The sequence below is a fragment of the Papio anubis genome, chromosome 1 (genome assembly GCF_008728515.1).
Source record: "Papio anubis isolate 15944 chromosome 1, Panubis1.0, whole genome shotgun sequence".
Taxonomy (NCBI): domain Eukaryota; kingdom Metazoa; phylum Chordata; class Mammalia; order Primates; family Cercopithecidae; genus Papio; species Papio anubis.
Window position 1 is genome coordinate 91554390 of NC_044976.1, and position 20140 is coordinate 91574529.

At 38.3% G+C, this 20140-nt stretch overlaps 1 protein-coding gene and 1 pseudogene across 1 annotated transcript in view; one reads left to right on the forward strand and one right to left on the reverse strand.

Moving 5' to 3' along the window:
• The window catches only part of DIPK1A (divergent protein kinase domain 1A), a 120212-nt gene that overhangs the window by 67344 nt on the left and 32728 nt on the right, over positions 1 to 20140 (reverse strand). The gene's annotated exons all lie outside the window — the stretch shown is intronic.
• On the forward strand, positions 4528 to 19816 carry LOC103886810 (annotated as a pseudogene).

Below are 20140 nucleotides of genomic sequence, written 5' to 3' on the forward strand. Positions count from 1 at the left end.
GCGCCCGGCCGAGATGTTAGCTTTCTAATTGCAGGATAAAATTCAATATTAAATGAGTACAATACTGCAGTTTACACAATTTATTCCCAAGCTACTGATTGCTTCAACCTCAGGTCAGTCACCTAAGTTGACAGTAGCCCTGTATGTTTGCTCTAGTGCTTTACAAATTATCATTCTTTTATGCCATGATGTGAAAAAAAAAAAAAAAAAAGGGAAAATATTGGTCTATTTATTTGTCTCCCTAGTTGGAGAACATTTCTGCTTCGAGAATACTACAAGATGGATTCTCAGCCAATAAATAAAAGATGGCAAAAATATTCAATTTATCTTCCCTATTATTGGCCCCTTTTGTATTAATTAGGGTGAAAATAGAGTTATTTGCATGCTCCATGACACATTCTGGAAGCGAATTAAATAATCTCTAAAGTTCCTTCTTGCTCCATGAGCTGTAACTGAATTATTTTATTGAACTGACACACAGGGGGCAGCAGTAAGTAATATACCGTATACAATATGTTATGTGCCTGGGGGCCTTAGCCACTTCTCTGCCTCATAGCTCTCCCTCTAGCAAAGCTTTTTATTTTTGCCCTCTATGCCTGTCTTCTCTGATCTGTATCTTTCTTTCTCCTCCTGCCAGACCTTTCTTTCCATTTTGTCAGACTTAGAAAATCAAGAACAGATCAATATTACCATTCTGGAAAAAGGTAAGCTAATCAGCAAGAAGTCCTTAAACCCAATGTATACACAAATGCGATGTTTTGCCATACACACTCTGAGGCATTCATTCAATCAAAGCACACAATATTTTGAAATCAAAGAAAATCAGTGAAATGATTATTAGAATATGCAGAGAATATAATATACATAGACACTCCATCACCGCAATTTGTTTTTCTCAGTTGTCTCTCTGACATCCAATTTGGGCAAGGAAAGGATCTAAAGGTATAGAAAAAGGAGCAAAAGGCAATGGAGAAGAGAAACAGGTACCAAAACAGTGCCTGACACATACTAAATTCAGTAAATATCTGTCAGATGAATTGGATTAATGAGCATGAAAGGAAAGAAAACATTTTAAAAATGTAACAATGGGGGAAAAAACACACAGTGTAACACAATGGCTTATTCTAGGTCGTCTTTATATTATCAACATTTTAATTATTAATCACATGTGACATTCTTTTATATGAACTTCCCCTTAAAGCAGAAATAGGAAGACATCAGGGAGGCAGCAAGGGAGTAAGGAAGAAGAAATACAGAAAAGGAGGTGAGGACAGGGAAAAGAGATCACACATAAGAAGTAGGCACTGGCCAGGCACGGTGGCTCACGCCTGTAATCCCAGCACTTTGGGAGGCCGAGGTGGGTGATCGCTTGAGGTCAAGAGTTCAAGACCAGCCTGGCCAACATGGTGAAACTCTGTCTTTACTAAAAATACGAAAATTAGCCAGGCATGGTGGCGGGCACCGGTAGTCCCAGCTACTTGGGAGACTGAGACAGGAGAATTGCTTGAACCCAGGAGGCGGAGGTTGCAGTGAGCCAAGATTGTGCCACTGTACTCCAGCCTGGGTGACAGAGTGAGAGTCTGTCTCAAAAAAAAAAAAAAAAAAAAAGGAAGTAGGCATCTAGGGCTGGGCGCGGTGGCTCACACCTGTAATCCCAGGACTTTCGGAGGCTGAGGTGGGTGGATTGCTTGAGGCCAGGAGTTTGAGACCAACCTGGCCAACCTGGTGAAACCCCATCTCTACTAAAAATACAAAAAAATTAGCCAGGAGTGGTGGTGCACACCTATAATCCCAGCTACTCGGGAAGCTGAGGGGCCAGAGTCTCTTGAGCCTGGGAGGTGGAGGTTGCAGTAAGCCGAGATGGCACCACTGCACTTCAGCCTGGGTGACAGAGCACGACTGTCTCAAAAAAAAAAAAAAAAGGACACACACGCACACCCTCCTGTACTTCTAACCTCAGTGATCTTGGTGCTTAAGGTCCAGGTCTCCACTTTCCTTCTTTATCTTCCCTTGCTCTGATAGCCTGCAGCTATAACACAGCAACATCTGTAGATCTCTTTCCACTACCGCACAATTCAGGACTCAGGAGGACAAAACAGCATGCCCTAAATATATGAGTCCGTGTATTTAATATTTACAGACTTCAGATCCATGAGCAAGTAGTTTACTTGAAGAAAACGGAAGAAATTTATACACACACATTTATAATCTCTCTCTATAAAATATAATATATACCATTACCAATTAATGAGAATAACAAAAGCAAGATGCAGTGTAGTAAAGGAAATAATACAGGAACTTCATTTTACATATAGTTAATGTATCTCAAGGTAATTATCAGCTTTCCCTAATAATAGTGAGGACAATATCAGTAAGAATAGTTAGCATCTATTCTTGGGTTTCCTATTTAACACGCAGTGTGTTAAGAACTGGAAGGGGATGTCAAAAGATCATCTGGGAACTCTCCTTCATTGCTAGTTGGGATGTAAAATGGTGCGGCTACCTTGGAAAACAGTTTGACAGTTCCACAAAAAGGCTTACAACATGACCCAGCAATTTCATTCTTAGGTATATATTCAAAAGAACTAAAAATATATGTCTACACAAAAATCTGTACACAAATACTCATAGCAGCATTACTCATAATAGTCCAAAAATGGAAACAATCCAAATGTCTATCAACTGATGAGTAGATAAACAAAATGAGGTATATCACACAATAGAATATTATTTAACTATAAAAGGAAACGAAGTATTGATACATGCTACAACATGGATGAACCTTGAAAACATTCTGCTAAGTAAAAGAAGAAAAGTACAAAAGTCCACATATTGTATGATTCCATTTACATGACATGTCTAGAATAGGCAAATCCATAGAGATAGAAAGTAGATTACTGGTTGTCAGAGGCTGGGGGAGGGAGCAATGGGGTGTGATGGCTAATGAGTATTTTAATAATAACGTTCTAAAATTAGAGAGTGGCAATGGTTGTAGAACTGTGAATCTATTAATAATTACTGAATTGTGTGCTTTAAAAGGATTTTATAGCACACAATGAATTTTATTTCAATAAAGCTGTTATAAAAATGGTCAGATTTGATCCATCTTTTTTTTTTTTTTTTTTTTTGAGACGGAGTTTCACTGTTGTCACCCAGGCTGGAGTGCAATGGCACAATCTAGGCTCGCTGCAACTTCCACCTCCCAGGTTCAGGTGATTTCCTGTCTCAGCCTTCCAAGTAGCTGGGATTACATGCGCCCACCACAACGCCCAGCTAATTTTCATATGTTTAGTAGAGACAGGGTTTCACCAAACAGTTGGTCTCGAACTCCTGACCTCAGGTGATCTGCCCACCTCGGCCTCCCAAAGTGCTGGGATTACAGGCATGAGTCACTGCATTCGGCCAATCCATCTTTTGTAATATAAATAAATCAATCAATACCGCTTTCTAATTTTTCTTAAGAATCTCTGAAAATGGAGTCTACAATCTCCCCCAGGAGGCCATTCCAGTATCATTACCCTGATAATGTTCATTTTTATAAGTTTCTAAGAAAGCAGAAGTTTCCTTATTTCCCACAATGTAATTATTTCGGTCCATGAGAGAAAGAAGAAAGGGGCTCAGATTCCAGAGTCTTTCCTTCTTTTTGCTGCAAAACTCTCAGAATAACAATAATTTAAATTAACTGACAATCTGAAACTCAAATTTTTCCTATATACTGAAAAATCATTCAATAAAATTTCAAAACTTGCCCATAATTCCAATACACTAGAACAGCTGTTTTCATTATCCACTTTCCTTTCTAGTTGTCCACATGCAATTCATTTTATACACAGCTATAATCAGTGTATATATAATTGTGTATTCTTTTCTCTTCGTACTGTAAACATTCAATGTTGTTAACATAGTTTTTATAATAGTCATTTTCAGTGTTGCAATAATATTCTATCTAGTTGATGTATCATTATTTACCTAACTCTTCCCCCTATGTTGACTTTAAAGTTTTCTTTCCCCAACTTTTCTGCATCTAGACAAGGCTACATATAGATTTTTTAGATTTTCATTCCTTTGAATTATTTCATTAAGTTGTTTCTCAAAAGTAGAGTTCTCAGGTCATACAGTATCAACATTTTTATGGCTTTTGCTTTCCAAATTATTATGAGTTTTTCAACACTATTTTGCACTACGTTGGTAGTGGGGTGTGTGCATGTATGTACACATATAGAGAGATAGGTTCATTTAATAGACCTGAAATGGTAGAAAAGGCTCTATTCCTGATTTCATTTTTCAAAATTGAACCATCTTTACTTTTCAGTTACAAAAACAGCAAATGCTCATTGTCAAACTTAAACAATTTATAAATTATATAAATACAAAGTGAAAGGTTCCCCCATTCTTCTTTTGGAGGATTAAAACACACCTCCTCCTAAGTTTGAGTTTATATAAGTGTAAAATGTATTTACTGATCAAAGGTTCTAGGAAGGTATGCATAGAAACCCCCATGGCCTGCCGAAAGTCCACGCTAGCTCAATGGAAGAAGAATACCCAACCAGAGAGTTGTGGGAATGGGAGGAACTAGTGGGGCAAGGAGAAGGTTTGGGTTCCTATATTCCATAAGGAAAAGGGCAGAGGCTGTGGTGAATTTTTGATAATAAACAGATGAAAGGAGGGCCTAAGATAGTCTCTGTGTAGTATGGACTGACAGTAGTTTGGCAGAAACCCAGAGACCCATTTTATATAAACAATAAACAATGTCTAGGGCAATCTGAATATCTAAAGATACAAATAAAAATAGTGGAAAATAACTGTTAACTAAAGACGTAACACATAGGCTCCCGTCCTTAGTAGAGAATAAGAAAATAAATGTATTTATGATAAAGAAAAATAAATTTGTTTTTTGTTTTATATTATAAGGCTTAAAGATGATTACTTGTTGGTCTAGGTAAGGAGTCATGTCTTTTTTTTCTGAGACAGAGTTCACTCTGTCACCCAGGCTGGAGTGAAATGGCTCGATCTCAGCTCACTGCAACCTCCACCTCCTGGGTTCAAGCGATTCTCCCACCTGAGCCTCTGGAGTAGCCGGGATTACAGGCACCCACCATCATGCCTGGCTAATTTTTATATTTCTGTAGAGATGGGGTTTCACCGTGTTGGCCAGGCTGATCTTGAACTCTTAGTCTCAGATGACCTGCCCGCCTTGGCCTCCCAAAATGCTGGAATTACCGGCATAAGCCACCGCGTCCGGTCAGGAGCCATTTCTTTATGGTAAACTACAGAACATCAAGAAGTTTCTAATTTATAAGTACATTCCTCAATTTTGCATTTTCCACGCTCAGCTAGCTCTTATGGAACTTGTTTTTCTTAAGCCCAAAATCAGGCTGTCTCTTTCTAATTACACACTCTCCTAATCATTCCTACAACTCCATCAAGATTGTGCTTATACCCCACCTTTACAATTTTGATTGGCACCAGTCTGTAGATTGCTTGCTAAGTGCTCTATCTAAACAAGGAGTCCCCAAACTTTTTGACACCAGGGACGGGTTCCATGGAAGACGGTTTTTCAACAGATGGGGTGGGGAGTGGCGGTGAGGTGGGGCGATGTTTCAGGATGAAATTGTTCCACCTCAGATCATCAGGCATTAGTTAGATTTTCATAAGGAGCAGGCAACCTAGATCCCTCGCATGCACAGTTCACAACAGGGTTCCAGCTCCGGTGAGAATCTAATGCCACCGCTGATGTGACAGGAGGCGGAGCTCAGGCAGTAATGCTGCCTGCCCACCACTCACCTCCTGCTGTGCAGCCTGGTTCCTAACAAGTCATGGGCTGGTACTGGTCTGCAGCCTGGGAGTTGGGAACTCCTGCTCTAAACTGTCTGTGTGGATATATTCTGTATCCTCAACAAGACTATAAACTCCAGGGAGCATCTTCTTTTTTATTCTCATCCACCTATACAATAAACACTAAAATATAGCTAGATGACCACAGAACTTTGTGTAAAGCAATATATGGCTTCATGTTTGGATTATAAATATCATCAGCTATATTAGAGACCTTACCATTCTCTTAACTAAAAAGTCACCTAAACATAAAAGATTTTGGCACTTAAAAATATTGCCTATTATCCTAGCTTCATCTCTCACCACCGCTTGCATCATCATTCTACTGAACTTAATGTTGCAACAATACCAAAGTACTTATTGTTTCTGGAAGACATGGTACTTTCACTTCTCTAGGCCTTTGCATATTCTCTTTCTTCTTTCGGAGTACCTTTCACTGACCTGAGCATGGAGAGTGTCTTTTCACCCTTGATAACTCACTCAGAAGTCACCCCCTCCAGGATACTCCGTATCACCCTAATAATTCTATCATGCTTTCTTCCATGCTATCTCTATATCTGGAACACACTTTGATTGTTACTCTGAGTATACTATGCTATAATTAACCTCCTTACGTTTATTTACTCCATTAGATGCAAATCCAGGCTCAGTAAAAATTTATCCAGACAAGGATGAATGAGAAGGAAGAACAAAGAAATGGAGGAAGGGAGACCCAGGGAAGTTTCTTCTGGGCAGGAACCATGTCTTACTAATTTCCATATATCCAAGGGACAAGGCAGTACTTAGGATACATGGGTGCTCATCAAAATGTCTAATAAATTGATTTGACATCAATCTTAAAGGAAAAAGAACCAGATAATTCTTATCAAATGGAAAACTGCCATTAATCAACATGATGTAATATTTGAGCCAAATCTATCGTGTTGTACACAAGTACATCATAGGCTCAACTTCCGACTCTATAGAACCTACTAACTGACAAGAACTAAGCTAAACATTCAGAATTCAAAGATGCATGAGACATGACTCCTTCCTTCAACCAACTCATAGTTTAGATGGGGAATCAGGTAAGTAAAAAGATAATTACCATCTAATATGATAAAAACTATATCCAAGTGATATGATTTGTCTATATCATCACCCAAATCTCACCTTGAATTGTAATAATCCCCATGTGTTAAGGGCGGGGCCAGTGGAGATAAACGAATAATGGGGGCGGTTTCCCCCATACTGTTCTCATGGTAGTGAATAAGTCTCATGAGACCTGATGGTTTTATAAATGGGAGTTCCCCTGCCCAAGCTCTCCTTGCCTGCCACCATGTAAGACGTGACTTTGCTCCTCCTTTGCCTTCCACCATGATTGTGAGGCTTCTCCAACCACGTGGAACTGTGAGTCAATTAAATCTCTTTCCTTATAAATTACCCAGTATCAAGTATGTCTTTATTAGCAGCATGAGAAGGGACTAATATACCAGGACATATTCAGAGTAACCATGGTACAAAGAAGAGATATATATCTAGCTGGAGGTGATAGAGGCAGAGGGAATTCTGAAAGGACATCTTGGAGAAGACAGTTTCTTCACTCAACCTTAGAAGACTAACAGATGTTTTAATATGGTTGGTTAGTGAGTTAGTCCATGAAGCAGGGAACACTTGTTCTGTGGCTCCAGCATCCTCCTAGGAAAAAATTCATTCTAAAGGAAAGTGAATCCAAGCACATAAGCTACGGTAAAGAGAACGGGTTGGTATTGCAGAGGCAGGGCAATGCATCGCTTGAACTAGACCAGCTGAAGAACCAAACCAAAGAACTGAGTCTCAGAGAACATTGTGTATCAGAGCATGGGGGTGGCAGTAGATTTTGCATAGGAGCCAGAGTGTAAGAGGAAGGAAAGGGGTGTGGGGCATGGTATCTCAGAGAAAAACATTCATGGAATATAGCTGGGGGAAATGGCCACCCACAGAGTAGTCTAGAGAATTGTAGTCAAAGGCAAACTTGAGCTATCCCTGAAGACTCCCTGGACTAGTTGGGGAAGGGGTTGGAGGAAGCCAGTTTCCACAGTTAGGAGGGTAATGCAGAGCCAAAGAAATGCTACTTGCTGCTGTTACTGACACTTCAGTATTTTTCTTTTAATACCAAGCTGCTTTATTCTAGGTTGCGTAAGAAAAGTATGAGACACGATTTCAGCCCTCAGACACTGTTGATTTCAGGAGTTTATAACTGTATTGAGAAACCAATTGTGTTTTGGTTTTCAACTGCTATGGAAACACACTCAGGATGGACAAATTGTGAACAATGTCCCAGAAAAAGAGAGCCCAAAGGAGAGAACACAAAGATGACCATATCAGACCAAATCCAGAGGATGTATATAGAAAATGCAATGTGTTTCAAAAAAATTGACAAAAGTATAAGGTAGCATATATAGGCTTACTAATTAGAAAGCAGAATTTGCTAGTAGGGAGTAAAAAAATAAGACAGTTTGCTACATCCTAAGTGCCTTTGAGGACAGGAGGACAACGGAACCTGAGGAACCTGGCTGAGCGGGAGTCAGTCTTGGGCAGGACATCTCTGGAGTGGAAGTACTGTCTGGTGAAAGACCAGCTCCTCAGAGTTGGGCAGTTAGTTAGAACAGGATCCAAAGTCAAGGCTAAAAGTTTGATCCTGCCTCTGTTTTCAAGTATCAAACCAGGGTAGTCACTAAGAAGTGAAAGCAAGTCATCTATAAAAGGTACAAGGAAAGGGACCAGGAGTTCTATCCTCAGCCCTTGGCTCTCCAACCAAAGAACAATTACCCGTAAAGCCCTGAAGCTTGAAGGCCATCAGAATGTGCTCTAATTGTTTGCCTCAGGTTGAAGGTTACTGCACAAAGAAATTAAGACTTTACATTTATTGTCTGTTTTTTTTTTTTTTTTTTTTCCTGGTAGAGCAGTCACAAGGAACTTAATGTCTGTTTTTAAAATTTAAGAATTTTAAATCTAAAAAGTTTAGTGTTTTAAATGTTCCTTTTTACATTGTTTAAGCTAATACTATTGTTTATATAATATTTATGTTCTCTAGTTTAACTGTTTAATTAAAATCTTAATTGTTTCTGGCTTTTGTTTCACTATTTTGTATGCCCTTTTGCTTAGTTAACAGCATTTTAATCAATTTTCCTTTATCTATAGCTTTTTTAAATTGAAAACTACATGCTCATTTCAAAAGTAGAAGATTTAAAAATCACGACAACTTAGTAGTCATTTAATTTTTTAACATTTGAAATATTTATTTTCAGTTTTTTTGGAGTTTTTTGTTTGTTTGTTTTTTAAGCATTATTGTACTATAATCTTATTTAATTGAACTTCTGGATCTTGTGGTAAATAATGCCTTAGGGAGAGGGTTTACCAGATGAATTATTTTGCCCAACTACACAATTCTGTCTGGGGAGAATAACTCATGAGGGAACTGTTTGCTTTTAAGTGCAATCCAGATGCCAACACGACACACATTCCTGCAGCCTCATCCATGGACTCAGTTCAATCAATGTGGTTTGCTGAGGATTCTAAGAACAAGGGAGAGCCCTGTACTTGCTGGCAGTCCTCTGGAAGTCTGAAGGTGTTTAGTAACATCAATCCTATTCTTAAGTTCATTTTGATTTGTCTTTCAGTCAATTAAAACTTCGTTCATTTGTTTTTGTTCTCCAAGAAGGCTATGTGCACAGCATATTTTGAAACCTGGCATACATGAATGTCTGTAACCTTCAAGAATGAAACAAAATGCAGCCGGTACAACACTCTCCAGTCACAACCTTTTCCCCTGAAAACTTTGGCTCACAAGTTCTGGCACTGGTGATGTAGAAAAGTCTGTCATCCATAGCTACCATCTCCCTCACAGTTTTCATCTCCTTTCTTTTTTTTCCTCTGCATTTAGAGAATATTTCTCAAATGTGTTTTCCACATCATTGCTTCAGTACACCTCAGGGTGAATCCTGCTTTTCACTCTCTTCCGTTTATATCTTCACTGCTATTACATGTCCAGTTTACCTGTAGCTTTCCATGTTTATTGTTCCCTTTTCATCTCAGCCTATTTGTTCCTTATACTTTTTGTGTGTGTGTGTTTGTTTTTGCTTTTTTGGGATGGAGTCTTGTTCTGTCGCCTAGGCTGGAGTGCAGTGGCACGATCTTGGCTCACTGCAACCTCTGCCTCCTGGGTTCAAACGATTCTCCTGCCTGCCTCCCGAGTAGCTGGGACTACAGGTGCCCATCACCATGCCCGGCTAATTTTTGTATTTTTAGTAGAGACGGGATTTCACCATATTGGCCAGGCTGGTCTCGAACTCCTGATCTTGTTACCGCCTGCCTTGGCCTCCCAAAGTGCTGGGATTACAAGCATGAGCCACCTCACTCAGCCTGTTCCTTATACTTTTACATTTCAGTTCCACAGAGGCTGTATCTTCCTAAATCAACTAAGGATGCTAGAAAAGTTTTGAAATTTCTTACATGTCTATACTAAATAATTTTCAGAGAGTTGCACTTCCTCTAAATCTTCATAATGATGTTCCCTTTGTTCAGAAAGTTTTGTAAGTCCCGTATTGTTATGTGATCTCTCATTTGCGGATGAGAAAAACATCTAGACCTGGTATTTGATAACAAACAGGTATATGAACCACCACTGGCCCCATTCTGTCAACATATGTGCTAGTGAAATCTGCTCTAATCTACAGCTGCATAGTTGCTGAGCATAACTTCTAATCTAATTCCCGGTATCTTAACAGGCTTCCATCTGGGGCAGGTCTGCTAAACTCAAATCCAATCATCAGGCTTAGTGTTACACAGAAATGATGGAATATTTAGAAACAAAACAAAACAAAACAAAAACGAAACTACAATCTCCGGCATATTACTTGAGACTCTTCATTATAAGTCGATGGAAAATCTATCTCTAATTGGCTTCAACTGAAACAGAATTTAGGGACTCAAATAACATACTTCTCCATTTATTTACACCTTTTTAAATTTCTCTCAGCAGTATTTTATACTTTTCAGTGTAGAGGTGTGCCTGTTTGTTAAATTTATTCTTAAGTATTTTGGTGCTATTAAAAGACAACTGGTTTTTAAATCTTATTTAAGTAAAAATACAATTAATTTTTTATTGCCCTTCTATCTCAAGACTTTGTTAAGTTTACTTATTGTTTACAGTACTTTTAAAATTGATTCCTTAGGATATTATACTATATAAATAGTTTGAGAATAGGGCGTTTTTACTTCTTCCTTTTTAATCTTTATTTTTTTACTTCTCCTTGCCTTATTGCATTGGCAAGGACATTCAGAAAAATGTTGAGTAGAAATTTTGGGAATGGTATCCTTGCCTGTGGAGCACCCAATTCTGTCGCTGTTCGAGGCATCACTGTGTAACCCGCACAGTCCTAGGGAGACTGAACAAAGCGGGGGCAAATGCGGGAATAAAAGACAAAGACAAAAGAGTGTATTTGGAAGAAGGGGTGGGGGGCACCTTGCCTCTAGTGGACAAGGGCCCTGAGCTTTACACAGCCCTTCGTATTTATTAAGCAAAAGAGATAGTGAGAAGTGGGGTGGAAGAAGGGGTCAGCTGCTCGGTCCAGAGTAGGCTTGCAAGACTGCATTCCTTGAACAACAGGCTCTAGATGTCACAGTAGATAACCTCAGTGCCAGGGAATGACTGCCTCCAGCAAACCTGTCGGCAGGAGCAGTTGTGAGTTTGCTCACATCCTGCATTCATGATAAATAGTTTGTTGTTAGATCATATAGCCTCCAGTGGAATGCTGAGTTGGTCATGTCCCATGGGCCTTCGGCTCCCTGCCCTTGCCTTGTTCCAGGTTTTAAAGGCATAGTCCTCAGGGGCTTATTATTAAGAATGATGTTAGCTGAAGGCATGTTGTAGATGCCCTTTATCAGACTGATGAAACTATCTTCTAATTCCAGTTTGCTGAATTTTATTTAAGCCCCATGCTGATTTTGGTCAAATGCTTTTTCTGTGTCTATTGAGATGGCCACATTTCTTTTCCTTATCATTAATATGGTGGATTACATTTATTTATTTTCAAATACAAAACCAATCTTATATTCCTGGGATAAAACCCATTTGATCATGTTCTATTAATTCTTTTATTTATAGCTGGATTCAATTTGTTAATATTTTGTTAAAGAGTTTTATGTATGTTCATAAGAGATTTTTAACTTTTCATAATATCTTTACTAGATTTTAGTATGTGAATTACACTAGCCTCACAAAATTAGTTGATAAGTTATTTCTTCTTCCTTTATTTTCTGAAGCCGTTTGTTAGATTTTACAGTCTCTTTCATAAATGTCTGAGAATTCACTTGTGATACTCTCTGGGCCTGAAGTTTTCTCGGTAGGAATGTTTTCTATCACAAAGCGAATTTCTTTGACACACAAAAGACTATTCAGTTTTTTGGGTTTTTTGGTTTTTGGGGTTTTTTTGAGACAAGAGTCTCGCTCTGCCACCCAGGCTGGAGTGCAGTGGCACGATCTCAGCTCACTGCAACCTCCACCTCCCAAATGCAAGTAATTTTCCTGCCTCAGCCTCCCGAGTAGCTGGTATTACAGGCGTGTACCACCATGCCTGGCTTATTTTTGTATTTTTAGTAGAGACGGGGTTTCACCATGTTGGCCTGGCTGGTCTTGAACTTCTGACCTCGTGATCCACCCTCCTCGGCCTCCCGAAGTGCTGGGATTACAGGCGTGGGCCACCGTGCCCAGCCAAGACTATTCAGTTTTTAAATTTAATTTTGTGTCAGTTTTGGAAAGTTACATTTTTCCAGGAACTTGTTTCATCGAAGGCATCAAATTTATTGGCATAAAGTTGTTTTTCGAATTTGATTATCTTTTTGAAGTTTACAGATACATAATGATGCTCCTCCTTCATTATCAGTATTGGTACAATGAGCTTTTTCTAGGGGTTTTCAATTTTTTTTATCTTTTGAAAAAACCCATTTTGGTTTTATTTATTGTTTCTATTGCCTATTTTCTAATTAACTGCCATCTGCTATTGTCTTTACTTTCTTCTTTCTTGGGTTTAATTTGCTTATTTTTTTCCAGCTTCTGGTAACTTAAATATTACATTTTAATACTTCTTCCTTTCTAATATGAACAATTAAAGCTATAAATTTCTCTGTAAGCAATGCTTTAACTGCATCCCCAAAATGCTAACACATTTTTTATTATCATTCAGTTCAAAATATTTTCAGAAATATACCGTTTAATTTCTAAGTCTTTGGAGATTTTCCAAATATCTTTTTGTTACTGACTTATAGTTTAATTCAGTTGTAATCAGAAAACATACTCTGTTAGATCTCAATCTTCTGAAACTTGTAAAGTACTTGTTTCACGGCCCTGGATATGGTCTATCTTGGTAAAAGTTCCATGGTACCTAAAAAGACTGTTTATTCTGTATTTGTTGGGTATTAGGTTCTATAAATATTAACTGGGGCAAGCTGGTTAACAGTGCTATTAAAATCTTCTCTATCTGTACAGACTTTTGGCCTAGTTGTTCTACTAACTGCTCTAAAAGGGATATGAAAATCTCCAAGTATGACTGTAGACTTGAATCCTTTCTTCCATCTGTCAGTTTTATGCTTTATGTATTTTGAAGCTAATTAGGCATATATACATTTGGGATTATGTCTCTCTGATATATTGAGTTTTAAAAATTATAAAATGTCCCTGTTTATCTCTGGTAGTACTCCTTGAAGTCCATCTTTTCCATTATTAAAATATCTATTCTAACTCTATTTATGTTTACATGGTATATCCTTTTCCATCCTTTTACTTTGAAGCTTTGTACCTTTTTAAGTGCATGCCTTGTAGACAGTTTATAGTTGGGTAATGCTTTTATCCAACTTGACAATCTCTATCTTTTAATTGTAATGTTAAGTCGATTTACATTTAATTTGGCTGGATTTGGCTGGACTGGCCATTTTAGTGTTTTCTATTTGTCTCATCTGTTTGCTGTTTCTCTGTTCCTCTTTTGGGGTGAACTGAAAAAAAATTCAGTATTGTCTTTTAAAAACAGCTTTATTGAAATACAACTCATATTACAATTCACCGATTTAAAGTATAGAATTCAATGTTTTGTTGTTGTTGTTGTTTTGAGACAGGGTTTTGTTTTGTCGCCTAGGATGGAGTGCAGTGGCAATCATAGCCCCACAAGGTCACAGCCTTGATCTTCTGTGCACAAGTGATCCTCCCATCTCAGTTTCCCAAATAGTTGGGACTACAGGTGCATGTCACCACGCCCAGTTAATTTTTTTTTTTTTAATAGAGATGAGATCTTACTGTGTTGCCCAGGCTGGTCTCAAGGTCTCAAACTCCTGGGCTCAAGCAATTCTCCCACCTCAGCCTCCCCAAGTGCTGGGGTTACAGGCATGAGCCACTGCGCCTGGCCCAATTCAATGTTTTAAAAACTATATTCATAGGGTTGTAAAAACATCACCACAATCTAATTATAGATCATTTTCATCCCCTTCAAAGAAACCCTGTACTCATTAGCTGTCCTTCCCCTTATTCCCCCAGCCCAAAGCAACTACGAATCAACTCTCTTTCTCTATAGATTTGCTTATTCTAGATGTTTTATATAAATGATAATACAATATGTGGTCTTCTGTGACTGGCTTTTTTCACTTAACATAACTTTTCAAGATTCATCCATGTTACAACATGAATCAGTACTTCATTTCTTTTTATTGCTGAACAATATGCCACTGTACGGATATACTACATTTTATTTTTCCATTCGTCAACTGATGGACATTTGGATTGTTTCCACTTTTTTACTATTTTAAATAAGGCTGCTATTAACATCCATGTATATGTTTTTCTGTGGATGTGGGTTTTCATTTCCATTGGGTATATATCTAGGAGTAGAACTGCTGGGTCTTATGTAACTCTATATTTGACTTGTTAAAAAACTACTAAACTATTTTACAAAGTAGCTGCAATATTGCACACTTCCACTAGCAGTGTATGAGTTCCTATTTCTCCACATCCTTGTGAACACTTGTTATTGTTCTATCTTTTTTATTATAGTCATCCTAGTGGATGTAAACTAGTATTTTGTGAGCCTTTATTGTCCTTTGCTGAACTCTTTGTACTTTTGTTTTACTGGTTGCTTTAGAAATTAAAATATACATCCATAACTAACACAATCTACAGTTAATGCTGTACCAATAAACACTAAATATAGATGTCTGTAACAGCAAAATTCTATTTATCCCAGTCCTTTGTGCTACTGTTATAAACCCTACAAAACAGTGCTTTAATTTTTCTTTAACCATTAGTATGTCTTTTAAAGAAATTAAGAAAATAATCTATAGTCTTTCATATTTATTCACTGATTTGCCATTTCTATTGATCTTCATTCATTTCTGAAGATATGAGTTACCAGTTAGTGTCATTTGCAGTGTTATTTCTAGTATTAGTTCTTCAGCCTGAAGAACTTATTTTAGCATTTCTTATATTACAGGTCTGCTGGTGAAGAATTCTTGTTTTTCTCTGAAAAATATCTTTAGTTAACCTTCATTCCTGAAGACTAGTTTTTCTGGATATGTAATTCTAGAGGCCGGGTATGGTAGCACATGTCTGTAATCCCAGCACTTTGTAAGGCCAAGGTGGGCAGATAGCTTGAACTCGGGGGTTTGAGACTAGGCTGCCCAGCATGGCAAAACCCCGACTCTACTAAAAATACAAAAATCAGCTGGGCGTGGTGATGCATGCCTGTAATCCCAGTTACTTGGAAGGCTGAGGCATGACAATTGCTTGAATTCAGGAGATGGAGGTTGCAGTGAGCCAAGATTGCACCACTGCATGCCAGTCTGGGTGACAGAGTGAGACCCTGACTCAAAAAAAAAAAAAAAAAAAAAAAAAAATTCTAGAGTGGCACGTTATTTCTTGTAGAAATCTAATGATGTAATGCCATTGTTTTTGGCCTCCACTGTGTCTAATGAGAAGTCAGTTGTAATTACGTATTATTGCTCCCCTGTGTGTAAAGGGTTGTTCTTCTCTCACTGCAGCCAAGATTTCAGCAGTTTTATTAAAATGTATTTGATGTGGTTAACTTTGTGCTTATTCTTCTTGGGGTTTGTTAAGCTTCCTGGATCTATAAGTTGATATTTTTTCACCAAATTTTACTGTTGGTGAAATTTTCTCAAAATTTTTTGCCCCATTTTCTCTCTTTGCTCTTTTAGGAACTCTACTTACATGTATGCTTAGACTGCTTGCTAGTGTCCTAGAGGTCTCATAGGCTCTATCTAGTTTTCATGAGTCTTTTTTCTCTCTGCTCTTTGAGTGTTTTCTATTGATGTCTTCAAGTTAATTGACTCTTTGATGTCCCAAATCTGCTGTAAGGTCCATTTTTCATTTCAGTTATTATACTTTAGTGTTTTATAATTTTCACTTTTAAAAAGTGTCTCTTGGGAGGCCAAGGTGGGTGGATCACCTGAGGTCAGGGATTCGGCACCAGCCTGGCCAACACGGTGAAACCCTGTCTCTACTAAAAATAAAAAAATTAGCCAGGTGTGGTGGTACATGCTTTTAATCCCAGCTACTCAGGAGGCTGAGGCAGGAGAATAGCTCGAACCTGGGAAGCAGAGCTTGCAGTGAGCTGAAACCACACCACTGCACTCCAGCCTGGGCAACAGAGTGAGGCTCCATCTCAAAGGAAAAAAAAAAAGGAAAAAAGAAAAAATTTCCCTTTCTCTGTTTGAGGTTTTCTACTTGTTCAATTACTATACACAGATTTTCTTTCATAGTCCTTAAGCATATTTATAATGACTGCTTTAACAGCTTTGACTTAGAATACAAACACTTGGTCATCTTGAAGATATTTTGTTATTGACTACTTTTCTTTTCAACGTTGTTACATTTTCCTGTTTCTTCACATGTCTAGTGATTTTTGGATTGGTTCTTACATATTATGTATAATATGTTGTCATGACTCTGGATTCTGTTACATTCCTCTGAAGATGGATCTTTGTTCTAGCAGGCAGTTAATTTGGTGGGACTCTCAATTTCCAAATTCTGTCTCCCCTGCCATCAGCATCTGTTGAAACCTCTTCTCTGTTCTTTTGGCTTCCAGGTGCTGCTTTTTCATTGCATTTCCTGGGCCTCCCCACACATATGAAGGAGTTGGGCAGATGTTAAATGCAGGTTTGGTGACTAATCTTTCTGCATCTCCTCCCCTTCCAAGATTTTTTGCCTAAGTCTCTGGCTGCTCTACTAGTCCTGAGCCCTGTTACCCAAGATTTCTGCCTCTGGAGCCAGGCATAGACTGGGGAGGACCTTCAGGGGCAAGTTCCTTCCTTTCAGATTGAGTTTATCTTTTCTTTCACTTCCTTTCCAGTGCCTTTAAATAGCTGTTGCAAATATATAAATGTATATATGTAATTTTTAAATCTACATTTCAATAATCTTTATCTGTGGGAGGTTAGTGTGAGTAATCTATTATGCCATCACCAGCAGATGAAATAATCAGTGATGTTTTGATTCAGTGTCTCACACTGGGAGAATTTTTTGGATTCTTCATCCACCTTTCAGAGGTTCATCTTTATCCTGGCTGACTTTCCAAGTTGTCACAAGATGGAACCAGCAGCTTTCAGAGCTACATGCTTCCATCTTCAAAACCAGAGAAGGAAGAAAGAGCCGAACCATCAAACGTGGTCCTGGGCTTCACTCCAACTAAACAAATTTTTAGAAAACATAACCACCCCTGAACCAAGCACTGTGGCCAGTAGAATGCTATGAGCCGACTGGCTTAGGCTTGGGTCATTGGTCATCTTCTCCCTCTGGCCCTATTCCTTGTTTCTGACTCCCTGAAGGCCTATAACCCCACTTACAGGTCCCTGTTGCTTTTGTAAGCCAGGGGAGTGATGCTGTGGAATACTCTTCCTCAAGGGCAGCACGGCCTTTTGTGGCTCCCAATTTTAAGGACACAGGTCAATTGCAATTCTCTGACTTTCACAAGCCTGAAGTCTTTTCTCTTCACCTCATATAGCACTTAAAAGTATGGTTCCCACTCCCCATTGGCCATTTTGGCTTTAGCTCTCTTTCATATCTGGGTTTGAGTTTCCTTGTCACTTCTGGTATCTGGAGATTTCCTTTGTCTGCTTTCAAACTTAATCAGGTAGTAATAATAATAATAAAAAAAAAACTGAGAAAGGGAGCTTATATTTTATCCAGCATTTCTATGTATTTGAAGAAGAAAAAAAGAGGAATCTTCTCATATTAACTAAATCAGAAACTTTCCTTAGCCTTCAGGATATAGAACCAATTCTAATTCATTTAACACAGAGGGCCCTTCATGGTATCATTTACCCTCTTAGTTTCATGACCTGAATACCCTCAAATGCAATCTTTTCTTTTGCGAAGGAAAGAACTTTTTGTAATTCTCTGTTCATGCCATGCCATTTCTTCTTTCCATGCCTTTTCTGATACTGTTTACTCTATATAGAATATTATCTCCCCAAGGTGCCCACGCCCTCACACACAAATTTTTATCTAGTCAACTGATACTCATTCTAAAAGTCTCCAACTAAACATGGCTTCTTAAAAGCCTTTTCTATCTCTCCCTCCCCTATACCAACTAAGACTAAGACGGTCCCTTCCTGGGGTCCTGTAACACTCTATACACACTTCTGAAATACAAATATCACTCCAATTGCTGAATTACTTTTCCCACTAGACTACATTCCTTGAAAGAAATATGTCTTACGTAATTGATTACTTCTAGTACTTCATTCTTTGTTTGGCACATATTAGATATTTGACAAATGTTTGTTGAATGAATGGAGAGACAGATTCTTTTTTTCTTTTTTTAAAAAAATTAATAGATTTATTCTTTAGAGCAATTTTTTTTTGGTTTACAGAAAAACTGAACAGAAAGTACAAAGTTCTCATATAACTGGCAAAACCTGGAAGTAACCAAGATGTCCTTCAGTAGGTGGATGATACATAAACTCTGGTACATCAGACAATGGACAATTATTTAGCAATAAAAAGAAATGAGCTGGCCCCTCACCCCATGTGCAGACCCCACCACTGGAAGGCCTGGTGCCCACACCATATCAAAGAAAAAAGAGACTGAGTGCAGAAGAAAAGAGAGCCTGCATGATGGAAACATTTTTTAAAATAAAAGATGTATTTCAATTAAAAGAGATGGAGAAGGCCAGGCGCAGTGGCTCACGCCTGTAATAGCAGCACTTTTGGGAGGTTGATGCAGGAGGACTACTTGAGGCCAGGAGTTGAAGATCAACCTGGCCAACCTAGCGAGACTCATCTCTTAAAAAAAAAAAAAAAAAAAAAAAAGACATGGAGAAGACTGCTCCCAAAGAGAAAGGCATTACTGCTGTGTTAGTAAAAGAAAAAAGTCCTTCAAAGTTTAGTTGATAATGATATGGTTGGTGAGAGAACTGGAACTTCTCATTATTATCAGGCTTTTCCAAGTAAAATTCTTCATGCAAGGACCTGTAAATTGGAGGTTCTGAAATCTCAGTTGTTTCAGAGAATCCAAAAGCATGCAAACTTACAGAAAAGCATCAGAAAAACTAAAATTGGCCAACATGAGATGAAGGAGTGAACCATGCTAGCCAAAGAGTATTCTTCACTCTGGGATCAAAGGGAACAGCTAAAGACAGAAGTTGAAAAATGCAAATAATGTGACCCGCAAGTTGTTGAAGAAATACATCAGGCAAATAAAGTACTTGTTAACAGATGGACTGATAACATATTTGCAATAAAATCTTGGGCCAAAAGAAAATTTGGGTTTGAAGAAAATAAAATTGATAAAACTTCTGGAATTCCAGAAGACTTTGAGTACATTGACTAAAATATACCATGGTGGTAAAGAATCTATGAGCTCATAAACATGCAAATTTTTAAATATTATCCAACTAGGCTGGGTACAGTGGCTCACACCTGTAATCCCAGCACTTTGGGAGGCTGAGGCAGGAGAATCACAAGGTCAGGAGATCGAGACCATCCTGGCTAACATGGTGAAACCCCAGCTCTACTAAAAATACAAAAAATAAAAAATAAAAATTAGCCGGGTGTGGTGGCACACTCCTGTAGTCCCAGCCACTCGGGAGCCTGAGGCAGGATAATCACTTAAACCTGGGATGCAGAGGTTGCAGTGAGCTGAGATCATGCCATTGCACTCCAGCCTAGGCGACAGAGTCTTTTGAGACAGAGACTCTGTCTCAAAAAAAAAATTTTTAAATTTAAAAAATATTATCCAACTAAATGTACTGAATTGTCTTTTACCTATAACAGTGTTTGTCATTT